Raw genomic sequence first — 10,235 nt, 5'->3', positions numbered from 1 at the left:
TTCAGTCGTGTCCGACTCTTTATAATTATCTCAAATTAAAGGCTTAATCTAAAAAGAGCACATCACAGACAGAGAAAACATTTGCAAAATATATATCTAACAAACAGCCTATATACAAAATATATTTCAAGATTTTAGAGCTAAAAAATAAGATGATGAAACTTAATAAAGGTAAAATATTTGAACAGACCACTCACTGAAAAAGTTGCATACAAACAATGACAGGAAAATATGTTCAACATAATTGTCTATCCCAGAGATGCAAGTGAAATCTCCATCCAACTGAGTGGCTAAAATTAAATGACTGACACTTTTCTGGTTCCAGGCTAGATGTAAGCATGTGCCCCTATCTATGTTCCTCACACTGCTTTCAAAACAAACAAAGAACCAAAATAATTCTAGATGAAATTTATAAAGCAAGCAACAAAAGATGCCAGAAGTAGAGGGAAGAAGATAGATTGTATAGAGACCCTGAGACTAGAGAAAAGCCAGTGGTGATTTCTTGTAGGTGTTGTTTGTTTGTTTGTCTTTGTTTTTTGCCTCACATATCATAGCCTGGGCACTTAAGAGTCTTGTGACCTGAAAAGAACAATGGGCAAAAAGAGAAAAACTTCCAGAAAAAGCCCACTTTCTCCAGCATAAGAACCAGGAAAAAGGACAAAAAACTTTTGACCATTCCTTCCCAATTTAGGGATACATAAAAGAGCACACACAAAGACGCACACACTCACCCCTTAATAGTCACTGGCCACGGAAGCTGCAAGGATTGTAGACAGTCTTGTTTTTACCCCACCCTGCAATAACAAGGAGGCACCTTCTTGTCAGCCATGGAGCTGACATGAAGTCCTGACACTCATTCCTGACAAGTAATAATGGAGTAGCACTTTACATTTACAGCCATGGAGACTCTGGGCAAAGACTGATTTTCGGTCTCTTCCCTTCAGTAACTAGGTAGAACTCAGCCCTCGCCAAATGATCACAGACTGTGGGAACACACTTGTCTTTCATCACTAATCTGCAATAGCAAGGTGGTGTCCCTTTCCCTCCACATGGGATGCTGCAGCTGCAGAGAATATCAGCAAAGTTCTGTCTGTGCTTACCACCCTTCAGAAAAAGGGATACCCCTCCCGACTAAATAAGGAGGGATGGGGGTACAGAGGACTATAGAGAGAACTGAACTAGAAAGAGAAATTTTCTTAATCTTTGCATGAAGTCCTGTGCAGAACTCTAAACAGCCCATGCATAAACCAAAAAAATAAGAAAAGGTTTAAGAACTGAACACTGATGTGGACTTTTGCCCAGGTTTCAAATGCTGTCATAATTTAAAAAAATTAAAAGTTAAAAAAAACAAACAAACAAACCTGAATTTTGCAATAAGGAGCTCATGATATGAGCCACAGTCAGCTCCAGGTCTTGTCTTAGCTGACTGTATGGAGCTTCTCCATCATCATCTCTTGGGTTGTTGAAAAAGTTTGCCATGAACAGTGTTCTCTTGACAAAACTTTGTTACTCTTTGCCCTGTTCATTTTATACTCCATGGTGAAACTTGCCTGTTATTCTAGGTATCTCTTGACTTCCTATTTTGGCATTTTAGTCTGCTATGATGAAAAGGACATTTTTAATTTTTTGAGTGTTAGTTCTAGAGGGTGTTGTAAGTCTTCATAGAACCAGTCAAGTTCAGCTTCTTTAGCATCGGTGCTTGGGGCATAGACTTGGGATTACTGTGATGTTGAATGGTTTGCCTTGGAAATGAACTGAGATCATTCTGTCATTTTTCAGATTGCACCCAACTACTGAATTTCAGACTCTTTGGTTGACTATGAGGGCTACTCAATTTCTTCTAAGGAATTCTTGTGCACAGTAGTAGATAAAATGGTCATCTGAGTTAAATTCATCCATTCTCGTCCACTTGAGTTCATTCTCATCTATATGTCAATGTTCACTCTTGCCACTCCTGCTTGACCACATCCAATTTACCTTGTCGTGGACCCAACATTCCAGGTTCCTATGCAATATTGTCGTTTACAGCATCAGACTTTACTTTCACCACCAGACACATCCACAACTGAGCAATGTTTCTGCTTTTGCCCAGCCACTTCATTCTTTCTGGAGCTATTAGTAATTGCCACCCACAAGGGATCAGTTACACTGGGGCTTCCCAGGTGGCGCTAGTGGTAAAGAACCTGTCTGCCAATGCAGGAGACTCAAGAGACATGGGTTCAATTCCTGGGTCAGAAAGATCCCCAGGAGGAAGGCATGGCAACCCACTCCAGTATTCTTGCCTGGAGAATCTCATGGACAGAGGAGCCTGGTGGGCAACAGTCCATAGGGTCGCTGAGAGTCGGACACAACTAAAATGACTTAGCATGCACACACACTTCCTCAGTAGCATATTGGACATCTTCCTAGGTGTCTTGTAAGGGGAGCTTATCTTCTAGTTTCATATATTTTTGCCTTTTCATACTGTCTATGGGGTTCTTATGGCAAGAATACTGGAGTGGTTTACTATTCCCTCCTCCAGTGGACCATGTTTTGTCAGAATTCTTCACTATGACCTATCTGTCTTGAGTGGCCCTGCCCCGCATGGCTCATAGCTTCACTGAGTTATGCAAGCCTCTTCATCACACAAGTCCCTGTGATATATGAAGGCGGTTGTTCCACTGCCTTCTGATATTTTTCAAGTGACTTCATACTTCCATCTTTCCAAAATTTTTACCTTTTTGAGCAAAGAACCCTTCCAGGTACCTTTTATATTCTTCCAGGGAATTGAAATTTTTTGCAATAAGCAAATTTTGTAAAGACAAAAATAAATGGAAATCTGAAGGTGTAACGTCTGGTAAATACGGCAGATGAATCAGAACTTCCCAGACAAGCTGTAACAGTTTTTGCATGATCATCAAAGAAACATGAGGTCTTATTTTATCCTGATGGAAGATTATGCATTTCCTGCTGCCAATTCTGGAAGCTTTTCTGTGAGTGCTGCTTTCAGTTGGTCTAACTGGGAGCAGTGCTTGTTGGAATTAATTGTTTAGTTTTCCAGAAAGAGCTCATAATAGAGGACTGCCTTACAATCCCACCATATACACAACATCACCTTCTTTGGATGAAGACTGGCCTTTGGTGTGGTTGGTAGTGGTTTACTTCACTTGCCTCGTGATCTCTTCCATTTCATTTAATTGTATAGCATCTACTTTCCATCACCCATCACAATTTGTTTTATAAAGGGAACATTTTCCTTATGTTTCAGTAGAGAATTGCATGCAGAAATATAGTCAAGAAAGTTTTTTTCACATAACTTTTGTGGAACCCAAACATTAAAGTGATTAACATAACCAAACTGGTGCAAATGATTTTCAATGCCTGATTTGTATATTTTGAGTATGTCAGCTATCTCCTTCATGGTATAACATTCAGTTCAGTTCAGTTCAGTCACTCAGTTGTGTCCGACTCTTTGGGACCCCATGAACTGCAGCATGCCAGGCCTCCCTGTCCATCACCAACTGCCGGAGTCTACCCAAACCTATGTTCATTGAGTCAGTGATGCCATCCAACCATCTCATTCTCTGTCATCCCCTTCTCCTCCTGCCCTCAGTCTTTCCTAGCATCAGGATCTTTTCAAATGAGTCACCTCTTCGCATCAGGTTACCAAAGTATTGGAGTTTCAGCTTCAGCATCAGTCCTTCCAATGAATATTCAGGACTGATTTCCTTTAGGATGGACTGGTTGCATGTCCTTGCAGTCCAAGGGACTCTCAAGAGTCTTCTCCAACACCACAGTTCAAAAGCATCAATTCTTTGGCGCTCAGCTTTCTTTATAGTCCAACTCTCACATCCATACATGACTATTGGAAAAACCATAGCCTTGACTAGACACACCTTTGTTGACAAAGTAATGTCTCTGCTTTTTAATATGCTGTCTAGGTTGGTCATAACTTTCCTTCCAGGTATAACATTGATTGTTCTTAATTAATGTCTCAATTTGATTGCTATCAATTTCAACTGGTTTACCCAACCATGGAGCACTGTCCAGCAAGAAATCTCTAGCACAAAACTTTGCAAACCACTTTTGACATGTTTGATCAGTCACAACACTTTCTGCATACACTGCAGAAATCAAGTTTTGTGTTTCAGTTGTGTTTTCACCTTTCTTGAGACAATAAAGCATAATATGCCAAAATGTTACTTTTTTCTTTCATCTTCAATATTAAAATGGCTACACAAAAATTCACCAATTTTGATAAGGTTTTTCTAATGCATGTATTGTGACAGCTGTCACAATACAATCTAATTGTTCAAATGAAGTTAAAGACAAGTAAGTGCTACTAGAGCCATCATACGAAGAACAAAAATTAAAGAACCTTTTGGCCAACCCAATAAATCACAGAGAGAAGACAACCTGAGGGACCTATGGGACAGAAACCAAAGGTCTGACATTTAAATCATCAAAGCACCAGAAAGAGAGAAGAAAGAGTGTGAATTAATATTTACTGAATAAATATTTGAAGAAATAGTAACTGCAAAGCCCTAATACTTAGAAAAAGACACACACAAAAATCTAATGTCTGAGGAAGCGGAGCAAACACTAAAAGAAAAATCCAAATAATCTGTACCAAGACATATCAGAAGAAAATTTTTGAAAAATAAACACAAAGAAACATTCTGAAAGCAGCTAGAGATAAATGAGGGTTAAACCTACAGGAGAATAATGATTTGAATAACAGCTGATTTATCATTAGAAATGATGGAAGCCAAAAAAGGCACAACCTTTCTCAAGTGCTGAAAGAATGAACTGTCAACCAAAGTTTTACATCCAGAAAAAAATATTCTCTAAGAACAAAGATGAAATCTATATTTTCAAATGAAACAAAATTCAGAGAATCTGTCACCAGCAGATCTTCTCTAAAATAATGATTAAAGTAAGTTCTTCAGACAGAAAGGAAATGAGAGCAAAAGAAGACTTACAACGCCCAAAATGGAAAAAAATCAACAGGAAGAGTAAATATATAGTTAATACAATATACTATTTTTTCTATCTTTTGAGGTTTTCCTTTTCAGTGGGTGAAAGTAAAAATGATAACACTGTCTAATGTGATTCTCAGTGTAAGTAGAAGTAATATTTAAGACAATCATATTATAAAGAGGGAGGTTAAGGGTTGATAAAATTTCTATATAATCTTTGAAGCAGTAAAATATTGATACTAGTAGCCAATGATATGTTACAGAGATTGGGAGAATGGATTACAAAAGATGAAGACAAAATTTTAAAAAACCAAACTACATGCTATGCACAAAATCTCACATGAAATGTAATGATTTAGGTATGCTAAACCTAAAAGTACCAAAAAGATATAACATGCAAACACTAAGCCAAGAAACCTGGAATGACTATATTAATATCAGACAAAGTAAATTTCAGAGCAAAAAAAATTACCAGAGACAAAAACAATGTTATATGACTATAAAATAGTCTATTCATGAAGAAAAGATAACAGTTCTAAATATATATTCATCAAACAACAGAGATTCAAAACACAGTAGATGAAGTAAAATCTGACAGAATTGAGAGGAGAAATGGACAATAGATTATAATTATAGTTTGTATGTTGGGCTTTCCAGGTGGTGCTAGTGGTAAAGAACCCTCTTGCCAAAGCGGGAGATGCAAACAGATTCAGGTTCTATCTGTGGGTCGGTAAGATCCCCTGAAGGAGGACATGGCAACCCCCTCCAAAATGCTTATCTGGAGAATCTCTTGAACAGAGGAGCCTGGAGGGCAACAATGCATAGGGTCACAAAGAGTGAGACGTGACTGAAGTGAGTTAGCACACACACATAGTTTGGGATTTTAACACCCCTCCCTCAATAATGACAGAAGTAATGAACAGAAATTCAGAAGAAAGAGAAAAGAATTGAAGGACCCCATCAATCAACATAATCTAGGGGACTCCTTGGTGGCCCAGTGGTTAGGACTTGGTGCTTTCACTGCTGTGGGCTGGGTTTGATCCTTTGTCAGAAAAATAAAATCCCACAAGCCATGTAGCATGGCCATACACACATACACAAGCAAAAAAACAGGATCTAATTGAAATATACTGAACAACAGCAGAATACATCATTTCAAGTATACCTAGAAGATAAAGACAGTCTATGTCCTGGGTGTTCATTGGAAGGACTGATGTTGAAGCTGAAACTCCAGTACTTTGGCCACCTGATGCAAAGAGCTGACTCATTTGAAAAGACCTTGATGCTGAGAAAGATTGAGGGCAGAAAGAGAAGGGGACAACAGAGGATGAGATGGTGATGGCATCACTGACTCAATGGACATGGGTTTAGGTGGACTCTGGGAGTTGGTGATGGACAGGGAGGCCTGGCGTGCTGCGGTTCATGGGGTTGCAAAGAGTCAGACACGACTAAGAGACTGAACTGAACTGATGTCCTAGGATATAAAACAAATATGAAAAACATTAAAAGAATTAAAGTCATACAAAATATATTCTCTGACCACAGGGGAATCAACCTTGAAAGCAATAACAGTGATCAGAAAGTCTCCTGACCTTGGAAATTAAACAACACTTTACTCAATTATGACAAACTCAACATTCCAATGGTCAAAATGAAGCTTCAGGAAAATAATATATGTGTGAAAATAAAAATACAGCATAACATGTGTTGGATGTGGTTAAAGCAGTGCTTATCAGGAAATTTAGAGAACTAAAGTTATATAGTAGGAAATAAAACCAATAATCTAAGCTTCCACCTCAAGAGAACAGTAAAAGAAGAGAAACTAAACAGAAAGCTAGAAGAAAGGGAATGATAAAGATAAAAACAAGAATCAGTAAAACAGAAAACATGAAAGTAAAAGAGAAAATCAAAGTCAAAGCTTTGGGCTTTTTAAAAATACAAATGAAATTGATAAACATCTAGCAAGACTGACAATGATAAAAGGAAGATACAAATTACCAACATCAAGGATGAAAGCGAATTCCTACAGAACCCACGGATATTAGAAAGGATAATAAGACAATAACATGATCAAGTCTATACATAGAAATTCAACAAATTAGACAAAATGTCCCAATTCATTGAAAACCACAAACACAGCACTCATCCAGGATGAAGCTGATTGTTTAAGTAGTCTTATGTTAAATAAATTGAATGTGCAGTAAAAACAAACCAAAAAAAAGAACTTGCAAAAAAGGAAATCTCCAGATCAGTTGTCTTCACTGGTGAATCTACCAAACATTTAAAGATGAACTAATGTGTGGAATCTAGTCAACCTCATGGAAGCTGAGAGTAGAATTATAATTGCCCAGGGTTGGGAGAGGGAGGAAATGAGGAGATGCTGGTCACAAGGTATAACACTTCAGTATGCAAGATAAATAAATTCTGGAAATTGAAAGAACAGTGGGCAATGTGATGACTATAATTAACAGTACTTGAAATTTGCTATGAGATTAAATCTTAACTGTTCTCACCACAGAAAAAAAGAAAAAGAAAATGGTAACTGTGTGAGGTGATGAATATGTAAATTAGATTCTTTGTGACGATCACAATATATATGTAAATCAAAGTACCAAGTTATACACCTTTAATGTAAATGATTTTTGTCAATCATACCTTAGTGAAACGGGGGGTGATATAATATCGGAAATTGAAATTTTTAAAACCATATTATGATTATTTACAATTCTCCAAAAAAAAAACAAATTTGATAAAACATAAGCAGGATCTGTATGGCAAAAATTACAAAATGTTGACTAAAAAAATAAAAAAAAAACAAATGGAGATACATGCCATGTTTATAGATTAAAAGACTCAGTATAGCTCAGATTCCTGAGGTTTTGGAGTAAAGTTTGCCTTTACCTCATGATAACCATCCTCCATCTGAAAAGCAGCTTCTGATTTGCCACTGGATCCTGATAGACACTAAATTCCTGAACATGGGAAAGCAAGTGACATGTGACCCAAAATATCCATCATTTACTTGTGTAATCTTCTTCACTGAATCAAAATAACGGATACATAAAGCTATTTCTTTGTTAAATGGGATAGCAAAATGTAAGACCAAACCAGGGCTTCCCTGTGGTCCAGTGGTTAAGAATCCACCCGCCAATGCAAGGGACACAGTTTTGGTCACTGTTCCTAGAAGATCCCACATGCCGAGGGGCACCTGAGCCTGTGTACCACAACTTCTGAACCCATGCTCCGGAACCTGCCAACAGTAACTACTGAAGCCCGTGCTCTGTATAGTTCATGCTCTACAACAAGAGAAGCCACCACAATGAGGAGCCTGCTCACTGCAACTGGAGAAAGCCCACACACAGCAACGAAGATCCAGTGCAGACAAAAATAAATAAATTATATTTAAAAAAGAGACCAGAGCAAAACAGAATCAGAAAGTATAAGCAAACTGTATAATAAAGTAGTTCACAGTATCATGGTATCAATACTTATTTTAGAAAACTGTTGACCAAAGCCACCTGCATACTTGGGCAGCCATAATGATAATCACTTGCAAGAGCTGTTTTGCAACAGAGGTCCAGATAAGGAATAAGGTGCTGTAGTCAAAAACTAACTGGGAGAATTCAGGAGGGGCCTAAAAGAGGAAGGAGATGTCAATCTATATTCTACCAAACTCCCATAATCCTTCTCACTGAAATTCATCTTGGCTGAGAGACACACACACCACCAGGAAGGACCCTGAGTCATACTGAATACAAGTCAAGCAAGGTGATTGGCCAGAGAAAACCCGGAAACTAATCCCATTACCATAAAATCTGAGATTGTAAGCCACATGATAGAGCGGTTCTCCTGGTTTCCCTTACTTTGCTGCTCTCTGCCTGAATACCACTTCCCAATAAAATCTTTTGCTTTGTCAGTATGGATGTCTCCTTGGACAATTCATTTCCAAGTGTTAGACAAAAGCCCGCTCTCAGGCCTTGGAAGGGGTCCCCTTCCTGCTACACTTACTCTTATTGACTCAACACATGACCCCCCAAGCACCTTAGAGCCCCATGGGGAGTCCCCTATAAACATTTAACAGAGGAGGAAAGAGTACTTTTCTTAGGTTACAGATGTGTCTGCAAGGAATGGTGGCAGAATGGTGACCCTAAAAAGCTGTAGTGAAGAGAAATACTCCTTAGTGGGCAGAGTTTGGGGAGGTATATTTAATTGTCCACTTTGTTTGGAGGAAGATATGTTTAAAATCATAGTAATTCTCTTGGACTGCAAGGAGATCTAACCAATCCATCCTAAAGGAAATCAGCCCTGAATATTCATTGGAAGAACTGATGTTGAGGCTGAAACTCCAATACTTTGGCCGCCTGATGGGAAGAGCTGACTCATTTGAAAAGATCCTGATGTTGGGAAAGATTGAAGGTGGGAGGAGAAGGGGACGAGAGAGGATAAGATGTTTGGATGGCATCACCTACTCAGTGGACATGAGTTTGAGTAAACTCCGGGAGTTGGTGATGTTCTGGGAGGCCTGGTGTGCTGCAGTCCACGGGGTCTCAAAGAGTCGGACACGACTGAGTGACTGAACTGAACTGAGCTGATGTTGAAAATCATACTAACTCAAGATTAATGATTCAATGAGTTCACTGGTAGTCTAGGACTGGAAAATTATCAAGGAGACTTGGAAGAGACTATGTGGATGCACTTCTAGGAACCAAACAGAGAAGGAGGATACAAATAATCATACCGGACAGGACAAGAGGGTGAAAAACAAGTAGAATTTGGGTATTTATTCCTTTGGCCCTCTATACGAAGCCTTGAGTTGGCCATTTTAATGTTCCTCTTCTGAAGACCATAGCTCCTCTTGGGGCAATTTCTTGCCAAGCTGTAGTTATATACCCAGCCCCCCACCATAGGTCTGGTGGTGATAATGGCTCCATACAGCTACTAGTCACAGGGTGTGTCTCAGCAACCCTGCCCATATTTTATTAGATCTCCTTAAGTATCCCATTGTTTCCTAACAACTGACCACAGCAACCCTGATCATAAACTCCACAAGAGTAAGGATTTTTATCTCTTAATATTGTTTGTTAAAGTCCCAGCATCTAGGATCATGTCTACCACACAGCAGGTTTTCAATAAATGTTTGTTGAACAAATATATGTATGGCCCATTTTCTCTCCATTAAAACACTGTAGACTTAAAAATAGTCACAACCTAGAAACTGAGAGTTACGTTTTTGGTTTCTTTTGTAATTGTTGGAATGTTTAGGACTTCAAGCCTGGG

The sequence above is a fragment of the Bubalus bubalis genome, chromosome 3 (genome assembly GCF_019923935.1).
Source record: "Bubalus bubalis isolate 160015118507 breed Murrah chromosome 3, NDDB_SH_1, whole genome shotgun sequence".
Classification (NCBI taxonomy): domain Eukaryota; kingdom Metazoa; phylum Chordata; class Mammalia; order Artiodactyla; family Bovidae; genus Bubalus; species Bubalus bubalis.
The sequence above is the reverse complement of the archived record's forward strand: the minus strand, read 5'-3'. Positions refer to the sequence as shown.